This window comes from Eutrema salsugineum, unplaced genomic scaffold (genome assembly GCF_000478725.1).
Source record: "Eutrema salsugineum unplaced genomic scaffold, Eutsalg1_0 scaffold_11, whole genome shotgun sequence".
Lineage (NCBI taxonomy): Eukaryota > Viridiplantae > Streptophyta > Magnoliopsida > Brassicales > Brassicaceae > Eutrema > Eutrema salsugineum.
In genome coordinates, this window is record NW_006256901.1 from 8432731 (window position 1) to 8445581 (window position 12851).

A 12851-nucleotide genomic window follows, 5' to 3' on the forward strand; every position below is an offset into this window, starting at 1 on the left:
GTTGTTAGGACGATGGTAGATTTATTCGAGAGTTGGTAGATTTGTAAAATGTTGGTAGACTTTTCTTGGTAGAGTTTTGACAATGAGAGGTAGATTTGTTAAGTTTCGGTAGATTTGTTGTTATGTATGGCACATTTGTCAAATGTGTTGGTAGACTTGTTAAAGAAATCGTTGACTTACTCGCATAGTTGACTTTGTCGGTAGATTTGTTGACAATGGGTAGATTTAATACCCGAATTGGTAGACTTATTTTCTTTGGTGGTAGATTTATTTACAAAAATTTATCATAATGTGACGGTAGATTTATCCCTTTTTGTGGTAGATTATTAATGAAATTAGTAGAGTTATATCTTGTGGGTAGATTTATCGCTCTTGTGGTAGATTTATAAGTACTGTGGTAGATTTAAATTCAAGTAAAAATTTGGTGATTTTATTCTGTTGAGTGATAGATTTACTGTTACATGAGGTAGACTTAGAAAATGTTGGTAAATTTTTTTGTTATTGTAATAGATTTTCAATCAATTAGTAGAGTTATTGCATGTATGGTAGACTTCTATTGAGTTTCATGTGGTAGATTAAATAACTTTGGTATTTACTCAGATAACTTCGATCTGGTAGACATATTTGATGCTTGATGGTAAACTTTTTCTTATGGTAGAGTTATTTACATTGCTTGTGGTAGATTTAGTTACATTGTTTTTGGTAGACATTTGACTTTTTCAATTGAAATTACTTATTTGCCCTAAAAGTATTCAGCAATCTACAAAAACACCAGAGGTGTGGTAGACTTGTTTTGGGGTGTCGTATGTTAAACATGTTATGTATGTATGGTAGACTTGTTCCATGGTTATATTTGAGTTGGTTTTGTTACCATTGTCGTTTTTTTTGCACGAGTTTGCTGAGATTATGCCGATAAACTGTGATTTGATCACAGATGATTATTGGTCTCTATGGTATAGACGCCACAATCAACAGTCAAAAATTTCTTGCAATCTTTTTTCTATGATCGCCATATCTTTCTTCTAAGATAACATTGCTTTTCATATTAACCTTGAACATATATGTCATATTAGTTCAGTACTTAAACATTTATCTTATGTCCTTTTTGTTTTAGTCTGTAATAACCATCTCTTAACTTATGATCTTTTGATTTTTATTTGTGAATATTTTATTATATTTAACTCTATTTACATAAACCCTTGAATATCACAATGTCAAATGACTTTAGTCATGTGTTTTGGTTAAAGTTCATTCACTTAGGATATGCATCATGGTGAAAATAAAGAAAATAATTTGAATTGAATAATAACATTACTAGCAAATGTGGTAAAAAGATGAAATGTTTGGATCAATGTTTTGCGACAAATATAATTTGAAAACAAAGATATCATCATCTAAAATCTAATTATCATTTGTACAAATTCAAATATAAATATACCATCAATTCAATAATAATTCTACCATAATTTCAAAACAAATCTACCAAATGCAAATCTACAATTCATAGTGGAACACGTCAGATCGATGCCGGATATCCCATCGGAGATTGTTCGCCATCGCAAAGCTCATAACCTGTCAGAGAAGAACAAACAAATGCCATCATTCATATATAAAATTCAAATATATATGACTGATAAATTTACCATAAAAAAACTAATAAAACTACCAAACCACATATCGTTTTTCAAATAAGTTACCATCAAATGACAAATAAATCTACCAAACCACATTGTTTTTCAAATAAGTCTACCATCAGATGACTAATAATATCTACCAAAACCTCACATAAAAACAATAACTGTACATCAAATAAATCCACCATCAAATAACTAACAATTCTACCATCATATAAAACGATAATTGTACAGTCATTAACAAATAAATATACCATCAAGTAACTAATAAAAACTACCAAACCACATTGCATTTTAAAATAAATTTACCATCAAATAACTAATAAATCTATTAAACCACATATCGTTTTTAAATAATATACCATCAGATAACTAATAAATCTAACATACCACATATCGTTCTATCAAATAAATCTACTGTCAAATAATTAATAAATCTACCAAACCACATATCATTTTTAAAATAATTTACCATCAAATAACTAATAAATCTACCAAACCACATATCGTTTTATCAAATAAATCTACCGTCAAATAACTAATAAATTTATTAAACCACTTATTATTTTTAAAATAAGTCTACCATTACATGTTACAAACTTTACAACAACAAAAATCTACCATCCACCGGAAAATCTTTTTCTTTCACCGGAATCTTGTTCCGTCGAAGAGAACCACATATTAAACAAGTTATCTGCAACAACAGCAAAAAATTAAGTTTTCTTGTCACCGCCAACCACCACATCCCCTTAGTTTATCATTGATACTAGATCCAAAAACCCAGATCTAGAAAAATAAAATAAAAGAATTCGAAATTTAAGAAAGAAAACTCACGTAATAATAGAACGAATTGTAGAAGCCATGGGAAGATTTAGATCTTCGAGCTTGGAAACATTGGAGGCGCCTTGGTACAAAAAGTCGGTAGGGCTATGCCTCTTTTTCTCTATCTGAAACATTGATGCTTTGAAATTCATTGAGGATAACTATTCATGCAACAAAATTTAACAAAAAAAAAAGAAAAAGAGGAGAGCAAGAGAGGAATGGAAGGTTAAGAGAAGAGAAAGAAGAGGAAGAAGAATAGCAGCGCCGTTAGAGAGAGAGAAAACAAGATGAATTTAGGATTTTCTCTTTTTTTTTATTTTGTATTTTTTTAAAAAAAAAAATTTTAGTTTTTTTCGTTTAAAATGTAGTTTTTTCCAAAAAAAAATAAATTCGAAATTTTTTCAAAAAAAAAAAGTTTTTCCCAAAAAAAAAATTTTTAGATAAAAAAAAATCAAAATGGCAATTTTGTAATAACATAAAACATTAGAATAATTTTTTGATTTTATTAATAATCAAAAAAAAAATATTTATTAATCATAATAGCATTCTCGTAATAGTATTCAATATTTCGATAAAATGGTATAAGACCAATTTTATAAGGTTTTAGTCTAGTAAAACTAGTTTGAGGAATTTTCAATATTTTAGGCTATGTTTGTCATTTTATCAACTTTAAAGATTAGTCTGAGGAATTTTCATTTCTTTTTTCCAATACCAATCAAATAGAAGAAAAGATCCAGGTCGCGAAATCTCGAATATATTGTTACTATTCTATGTTAATAGATCAAACCAACTTAGACGACAAACAATTTTAGGCACATGAATACTCAAAATTTAGATACCTTACTAGGTAAAGTAAAAGTTCAAATAAATTTTTGGCAAGCCACACAAACTCAGCTAACTAAGAAAAATGGTTTGGCAAGATAATGTTCAGCATCTAGGCGGCTTGTAAGTGGATTTTTTAGCGAAATTATAGAAAAATGAAATTTCTTTATTGAGCTTAACTGCCAAGGAATGTTAACCCTTTTTCAGAGGGAGTCCACGAATGATATAATGGTGCACGACAAAGTTTGTATCAGCAATCAGTGTGATTCTATTTTCTAAAATACTTAAAATTTTGACTTTTTCTTTGGATCTCCTCATCGCTCGCCGAAATTTACCCGTTTCTTTTCTCTCTCCTGTCTGTTATAGAAAAAAAAAAACAGTTCTTTCAGAGAACAAACTGATCACTGGAATTTTGTATAAGGTTAACCAAATGAGATACTCAGCTAAAATCCTTCCAATCTCCTATATAAACAACTCAAACTCATTCCTTTCTTGAAAAAAGAATAATAAAAAAAATGTATTTTTCATATTCGCGACCAAAACGCATAGTTTCCGTTCCTATATTGGCAATACAACTCCTGCTCATACGCAGTGTTTCATCCTTGAACCTTACCAATACGTATCTCCACCACAAATGTCGCATCAATCAAGGGAAATATATGCCTGGAAGTAAGTACGAGAATAACTTTAATGTTGTCACGCGTGACATCACAACTGGGACTTTTCGGGACGGTTTCTCACACATAACTCATGGCAAGGCTCCCAATTCTGTTACCGTCATATTTCAATGTCGCGGTGACTCCTATGGGTCCAAATGCCGTTCATATGCTACCACCGCCGTGGCCGGGGTAATGTCCCTAACTTTCTTATTAGCTTTCAGATATTTACGTATAAATTGTATTGTAATGCTATGAATAACACTACATTAAAGCTAAGATAGATATAATTAAAAGAAACCAAAAATCCTATTAGAATTATGTAGTAGTCATGAACAGTTCTAATAGGATTTTTGAAAATTTTGGTTTATGAACATAATTTTATTTGAAAATTTTGTATAAAGATAAATATTTACTATTTTTTTTGTAAAAAGACATTAAAAATAATTTTTGAATTTTTGATAAATATATTACCTATATTTGAGGAAAATTTTTAAAAATCTAAATTAATATTAAAATTTTCGGAATTAATTATAAATTATAATATAATATATATTTAAAAAATAGAATGAGTACAAAAACAGAATTGCATTAAAACAGAATTAAAAAAAAAACATATGTAGTGTTTAAATGCAATGATTAAAATATTGTCTGTAGAGTCCAAATGTGTATCACTTTTAATAGTATAGATGGCTAACATACTAAAAATCACACTCCATATATATACTTTCTTTTAATCATACAAAAAAGTAATTTATAATTAAGAACATGATTAGGAAAAAACTAAATTTATCTTTAAATTGAAATTTATATATAATTAGGAAAAAACCAAATATACATTTAAAATGATTAAAAACATATATGGATATGTATATGACAAGAAACAAAGGAGGAATAATATGGTACGACCAATGTTTTCTCGATGTTAGTATGATCAATGACCCAACGCCAAGGAAGTTGAGTTACGAGAACACTTTCTCTATGTACAACCCAAACAACGTGAGGGGAGATACAAAGTTGTTCAACAAGAAGATGAGTGCTTTCCTCTACAATCTAACTCTGAAGGCCGATAAACCTGATGTGGACGGCCTCAACCTCTTATATTATGCTGCAGGAGAAGAGAATCTTGGGACGAATAAGTTATATAGAATGGTACAGTGTGCAAAAGACATAGCGGATTGTACGGGTTGTTTGGAAAGGAGTATCAGAGAGCTTCCCAAGTGCTGCGATGGTAAACAAGGAGCAAGAGTTATTGGTACGAACTGTAATCTTCGGTATGAGTTATACCCTTTTCTTAGGATTTAAACACTTTTAAATGATGTATGATGATGTTTAAACACATCCTCTTGATAACTTTCTAAATTTGTTTTGGTTTGTTTTTTTTATGGTTCCATTTTTGTATGTTTATTTAACCAAACAAGAGGGTTCTAAACTTCGTTTTCTCTCACCCTCTGATTTTATTTATTAATAACATGATATTTCTCCTCACTATTTTTTTTTTTACTTTTAGATATTTTTCTAAATATAACAAACTTAAGAATGTACAGTAAAATGATATACAAAAAAACTCAACTTTGACCTGCATTATCACTACTTCTGCATGCAACTTCAATTGATGAGATCTGCGTAGTTGTGAAATAGTCATATTAGCTAATTTACGGTATAATATTTTGTTTGGGGTTTGGATCAAGCATGTTTTGGGCGAATAAACTGAAATATACTATTTTTCATATGTTTTCTAGAGCAACGTTTATAGTTGACTGTGTTACCATTTTATCATAGTAAAACATATCAATAAAGAAAAATAAGGTTCTTTTTACGAACCTAGATGTAGTAATAACTTGCATAATGTTATTAGAATGAAGCATTTGTCAAAATTGGATGTGAAAGTTACCATTTTTTTTTTTCTGGACCCTCTAAAAGACTCTCTGTACATAATTAATATTTCGATGTTATCATTCCAACTGGTCAGCGTTCTCGACTCCGCTTTTTGAGAAAATAGTTTAGAATAGTTTAAAATGAAAAATTAATTTCAAATAGGGTATCTCGTTCTACAGAAAGTTGTTAAACTAGTACACCTTTATCAAAATATCAGCACTACCCTTATACATTACCTGAAATGAGGCCGACGCTGATTGTTAGTAATTGTATACAAGTCCAGATGAATAAACTGATTGGAGATCATACCAGAAAGATGCATAACTTTATTTATATACAACAAAATAATAAAATTATTGAGAGGAATAATAAAAGAGAACATAGAAAATATTCTCATGGAATGGGATCAAAAATTGTCTGTGGTTTTTAAAAGTCTTTCTTTTCATATATTTTCTTCAAAAGTCTTCTACTTTCTTTGAGCGCTCATGAAAGGAATGTTTAGATTATGTATTTCAGAATTGAATAGGATTTTGTGTATAATGTATGCTGGAATTGGATTCATTCGATTTAGTGTAATTGATACTGTTGTAAATTATCCTAGAATATGTGTCATGACTGTTATCGAAGAAATGGATCATATTGTGGTCTCGCATCCTGTAACGGATCTTTATTCTCCTCACCCAGAATTATCGACAAAGGAAGGTGTGGACGGAGGAAGTCAGATCCCTAAGGCATCAGGTTCTTTAGAGAAGGAAATCAGCCTTTTCAACCTCAGAGGATGTTCTTTAGTCCCACTCAGTATGACAAGACAATCAAGCTGGGAACAAGGTGTTATATCAACAAAGTAGTGGATAAGTTGGAGTCTCTCAAGCTTTTATCAGACGAGTTGACTTGGTTTTCAGAGCACCCCAATTCAAGCATTTTTGACACATGCATAAAGCAATATGTACGGCCCAACACATAAGATGAAGGGTATGTGGATGCTCTTTTTTTGAACTGCAGAGACAAATAAGATGACAAAATGTTGGTTTGTTGTTAATGGCGTTCCCATCTGCTATTCCCTCAGAGAACATACACTCTTAAGTGGATTAGACTTCCGAGAGTATCCAAATGACTATGAGAGTATGGCAATCTCCTACGATGGGGACATCCATAAGATCCAGTTCAAGTAACTCATATACAACACTCTCGTGGCTCGGATTCAACCTTGGATCGGACTCTGGGTGATCAATCCAGAGAACCGCTTTGAGATTGGGATGAATGGGAGAATCATTTAAAAACATGAAATCCTTTAACCTAAAAACCTAGATGTCATTCGAACATGGGATCCGTTTTGATGGTCCCTTCATCCAACAAGGTGACTACTCAAACATGGCTGGGTTTGACATCATCATTGGTTTAAGAATGAAAAAACAATAAAGTAAAGAAACAAAGTTGCAGAAAAATTTCTCTGATTGAAGATTTTGTATGGTGAAAAGCTTCTACAAGTGCATAAAATTAAAACCTAAATCTAAGATGAAGTTCACCAAAAGACCTAATAAAGAGTATTTATAGTGTTTCTCCTCTTATGGGCATTTAAGGCTTGTAAAATGAGTGCAGAAAGTGTCTTGGGCCTAATTTGGGCTTTTGAGGCTCGGATAGAGGTCCACCGCGGGTGAGAACTCCTGAGCCGTGGGTGAAAACTCATGTTCCTTCCCGGACTGTGTTGATCAGCTTTCAGTGCATTAATGATATCTGGAGATCTAACCATTGGATTTCGTTGATTCCAAGTGTGTTGGAAATATGGTTGTCTCCTATATAATTTCTACAAATATGGGGATGATCAGAATGTGAGAAGGTCTTCTTTGGTTGCCAAACTTCTGATGGCCTGAATTTATCTTCTTTTTTTTTTTTCATCTACCCAACTATTACAATCACATTTGGCCAATCAAGGACGCGGTTGGTGTACCACCTTCGACCGGCTCGGTATGATCGATTTGGGAAAAAATAATTCCTCTTCCTCGAGCTCCTTTTGCAAGACTATCTGCCCGGACATTTTGAGTTCTCGGGATAAAAGATAAGGTGAACTCTGAGAAGCTCTCGCGTAGGATACGGAAGGATTCCAACTCTGTCATAAAAGACGGCCAATCCGCTGGTGATTCACACATGTTCACAAGATCCAAACAGTCAGTCTGAAAATGCACCAAGTGTATCTGTCTTTCTCTCAGGCATGCCATAGCCCATAATAGGCACTCCATCTCGGCGTGAAGAGCTGAGAGGCTTCTATGGCATCCTTGTAGGCCAGAGACCTCATTCCCTCTGCCATCCTTACAACTCCAACCAAGTCCACTAATCTGTCCGTGACTGATCCAAGAGGCATCAATCTGACATATCGGGATCTGCGGTACCTCGGGTATCGAAATCGGGGCCGAGGGGAGGCCTGAAGCCTCAGCATGAGCAACATCGCTATCTTCAGGTTGGTTCGCTAATCTCCAACTTCTGCTTCCACCTTTGCATGGATCAAGGTGTCTTCCGGGGAAATGTCTTTCCCATTGAAGATTTTTTCGTTCCTTGCTTTCCAAATAAACCATAGGATCCAAGGATATACATCCATTTTAGGATCTGTCATGCCTATCTCTTTTGTTTTCCAAAAGAGAAAGCTCATATTTTGATAAATAGAGGTACTCGGGAAGAAACCCGGAAGGGACGGAAAGTCCGATAATGCCCAGACTTGTAAGGCCGGGGGACATAAAAAAAGTAGATGATTTATGGATTCCTCAGGATCTCCACATCGGGGGCAGCGTTTGTCAGATCCCATATGTCGATATGTAAGGTTCTGGCATGTAGCAACGCACCCTGATAAAGATTGCCACATAAAGTGTTTCATCTTTCCAGGTGTACGAACTTTCCAAATGTGACGTTTAAGGGCCGTGATGCTTGGTTCCATTACCGCTCCAGCTTCCTGTGCTAGCTTTGTCCTTCTAATCAGATCATATCCCGACTTAACTGAATAAAGTCCTGATTTGGAATGATTCCAAGCATATCCATCTAAAGTACGGGTATGGCTAGGTCTCAACCCAAGGATAAGGGAGACATCCTCAGGTTGGAAAAATTCTCTAAGTAGGGGGATATCCCATTGTTTTGTATCCTGACGGATAAAAGAGTAAACCAAAATTCTTGGGTCCCGGAATCCGATCTGCGGGGCGGCTCTTGGCGGCCGAGCTCTAAGGTCCGGGATCCACGATTCGCTCCAAACTCTCGTATTTAGTCCCGATCCAATTGTCTTCCTCAAGCCCATCTTCAGGAACGGTTTTGCGGCCATTATACTTCGCCACCCATAGGATGGTGAGTAGACGTTTCGATCCTCTAGAGGATCGGATTGCTTGTAGTATCTGCCTCTTAAAACCCGAGCCAATAGGGATGAGGGATACTGAATAAGTCGCCATAGTTGTTTAGCTAAAAGAGCTAAGTTAAAATCTTGTAGATCTCTAAATCCAAGGCCTCCCATATCCTGGGGAATGCAGATTTTATCCCAGGCAATCCAGTGTATTCCGCCGTTATTCTGCTTTGAACTCCACCAAAAATTGGCTATGGCACTACGCAATTTGTCTGTCACTCCTTGTGGTAATAAGAAGCATGACATGACATATGTCGGAACAGCTTGTGCCACCGATTTTATTTGAATTTCTTTTCCACCTTTGGAAAGAAGTCTTGCAGACCAGTTGTTAACTCGGTTACTCAAACGGTCATGGACATAAGAGAAAACTTTTATTTTCGATCCACAAATTTGTTCTGGAAGACCAAGGTACATGCCCATGCCTCCCTCTGAGGATATTCCTATGGCAGACTTGATGCCTTGTTTTAAGTACAGGTCTACTCTATTCCCAAACATGATACATGATTTTCCCAAGTTAAGTTGTTGTCCCGAGGCCGATCCATATGTATTAATAATCCTAAAAATCTCGGCTCCCTGCTGGATGTCTGCTTTACAAAAGAACAAACTATCATCAGCAAACAGAAGATGGGAAACCGGAGGACTCGCTTGAGCTACTTTCAGCCCAGAAATACGCTCTTCCTTCTTTGCTCCGTGGAGAAGTGAAATAAGTGCCTCAGTACACAGAATAAAGAGGAAAGGAGATAGAGGGTCTCCTTGCCGTAATCCTCTCGAAGGAAGAATTTTTCCTTTTGGTTCGCCATTTATAAGGACTTGGTAAGAGACCGAGGAAATACAGAACATCAAAAGTCTGACCCATCTCTCGGAGAAGCCTAGCTTGAGCATAAGGGCTTCGAGGAAACTCCACTCTACCCGGTCATAAGCTTTACTCATGTCTGTCTTTATGGCCATGAAGTTTTCTCTACAAACGGGGCTGGTGCGTAAGGCATGAAAATTCTCTTGTGCCAGCAGAATGTTATCTGTAATAAGCCGTCTAGCCATGAAGGCTGATTGTGTTTCCGAAATCATGTTTGGTAATGTTCTCTTTAGTTTTTTACACATAAGCTTAGAGATAATCTTATAGCTTACATTACATAGACTAATCGGGCGGAATTCCGTCATTGCTCTTGGCTTTTCTTTTTTTGGAATAAGACATATATTAGTCTAATTCAGTCTAGGGTCAAAGGATCCCGAGATGAAAAAATCTTTCACCAATTTAACTATGTCGTGGCGGAAATCTTGCCAGAATTTTTGATAGAATTTACTCGTCATCTCGTCAGGACCGGGAGCTTTGTCAGGGTTAATATCAAAAAGGGCTTCCTTAATTTCTGCTTCCGAGGGCTCCAAAAGCAGAAGCTGGTTCGAAGTATCACTAACTTTCTCGGTGATATACAGGAGTGTATTTCCTGGATCCGAAGGTTGTGACGAGGTAAATAAGTCTTGGAAATATTGGGTAGCCACACGTTCAATACCTTTCGCGTTCTCCACCCATTTCCCATTATTATCTTTTAAGGAAATGATTCAGTTCCGGCTTCTTCTTTGTTTAGTAAGGGCATGGAAGAATTTTGTGTTCTTATCGCCATCCTTGTGCCATCTCTCGCGACTTTTTTTTTGCAAATAGATTTCTTCCTCTCGGAATGCTGTACAGAGTTTCCTCCTGATTTCTTCTATTTCTTCAGTCGTTGTGTTTTCATCATCTTGTGCTGCATCAAGTTGATTCTTTAGGTCCTGGATCATTTTTTCCGAATTTGTTGGGAGAGATTTCTTCCAAATGGAGATGCTCTTACGACAGTCAGCTACTTTTTGATGGAAACCTCGACGTGAGGTTCCATCCAAAGAGCCCCATCCAGAGATAACCGCTTCTCTGAACCCAGGTTTTCCCATCCATCGTTTATCAAACCTAAATGATTTTTTCTTCCGTTGATTATCCACTCGTATCATGGCTAGAACCGGACGATGGTCCGAACCCCATAATTTCAGGTACTCCACTGAAGAGTGGGAAAAGAGAGCTTGCCATTCCTCATTCCCAACAGCTCTATCTAGACGGCACTTGACTTTACCCGAGCGTCTTTTACCGACCCATGAGAATGAATTTCCCTTGAATGGGAACTCTAGCATGCCACAGTTATCTAACATAGTTCGAAAGGGTATAAAAGTATATTCAAGTCTCCTTCTTCCTCCCCGTTTTTCATGGTTTCCGGTGATATCATTAAAATCCCCTATCATAAACCAGGCATTTTTTCTTGAGATGCTCATCCGAGTGAGACGCTCCCAGACACGTTCTTGGTTTTTTACAACCGGATCACCATACACAAAGGTCATAACAATTTTATGTCCGTCTAGAGTTGTTTCCACGTCGATCAAATGCTCATCCGAATAAGTAATAAAAACCGACGGTTCATCCATATAAAAAAGAGCTAGACCACCGCTACGACCTTTCGGTTCCAAGGTACAAACATGGTCATAGCCAAAATACATTTGCATATCTTGCATAAAAAAACGGTTGTTCTTGGTTTCCGATAAAAATAAAAAGCGAGGAGAAAAACAAAAGTGCAATTCTTCTAGATGTTCCTTTGTCCGGTCGGCTCCCGCCCCCTGACAATTCCATCCAATAACGTTCATTTTGGTTGTTGTGCAGGCTTCTAGGCTCCACCTGTACCAGAAGAAGATGAATGTTTAGGCTTTTGGGCTTTGGAAGTTTTATCCCCTTTGGCCTTCTCACTTTGATCTTTATTTGGGCTTGGGCCCAAATCAGCCTTCTTCCCCTTTCCCTTCCCTTTTGGCGAGTTACGGCCCAGCATTTTCCTTTTCTTCAGAGAAATTCCCAGCACCGCCGGCGATTTCGGAACGGCTTTCTTTTTTCCATTACCCCGACCAGATTTTCCGGTGCCGGCGTCTAAATCCCGGTCCGAGTCGGCTTTTATCGGGCTTCTCCACCAAGATGCGGCTGGTTTCGCGGAAAACTCTTCAGCTATCCCTTCTTGCTCCAAAACGAGCCCTTCCTGCTCTTTGGTTTCGAGTCCCTCATCCATTCCTTCACCCAGATCTTCTCCTAGCAAATCGTCATCCTTTAGGAGTTCATCTAATTCCCCCTCTTCATATAGATCAGTATCATCCATCCACTCATCCTCCTCTGCTATACCGTCAATAGTGTCGTTCATTTCGAAATCCTCGGCAGTCACCGGATTATCCACATCCATTTTCTCTGCTTCAGAGAAAAGATAATCTCCTGAGATTTCCAAGTCAGCAATTCCAGTTTCCATCAAGGGAGCACCTGTGGGGAGACTTGGGGGTCTTTCTTCACCAATTTGCTCAGCATCATTCTCCTCTTCCTCAAGAGTCTGCTCATACCAACTCTTATGGTTCGGCGGTAGGAACGGTAAGATCTTATCCTGGTTAGATTCCTCTTGCGAGATGTGAGAGACAGCTTTATCAGGGCCAACATGGTCAAATTGAAGGGATTTTTTTGCTGAACTTCCGGCTTCCGATGATTCACCTATCTCCATCTCTTTTCCTTTTCCAAGACCAGAAGACTTGCTTAAGAGAGATAGCCGAAAAGGACGAGATTTCTGGTGCTCGGGGGACAGGTTTCCTTGCTTAGCTCGGTTCGAGTTATGGAGGGAAGGG

The 12851-nt window shown here is 36.5% G+C and overlaps 1 pseudogene; it reads left to right on the top strand.

Annotated features, from left to right (window-relative positions):
* The first annotated feature begins 3793 nt into the window (after nt 1-3793).
* On the top strand, nt 3794-5239 carry LOC18026318 (annotated as a pseudogene).
* Nucleotides 5240-12851: the final 7612 nt, after the last annotated feature.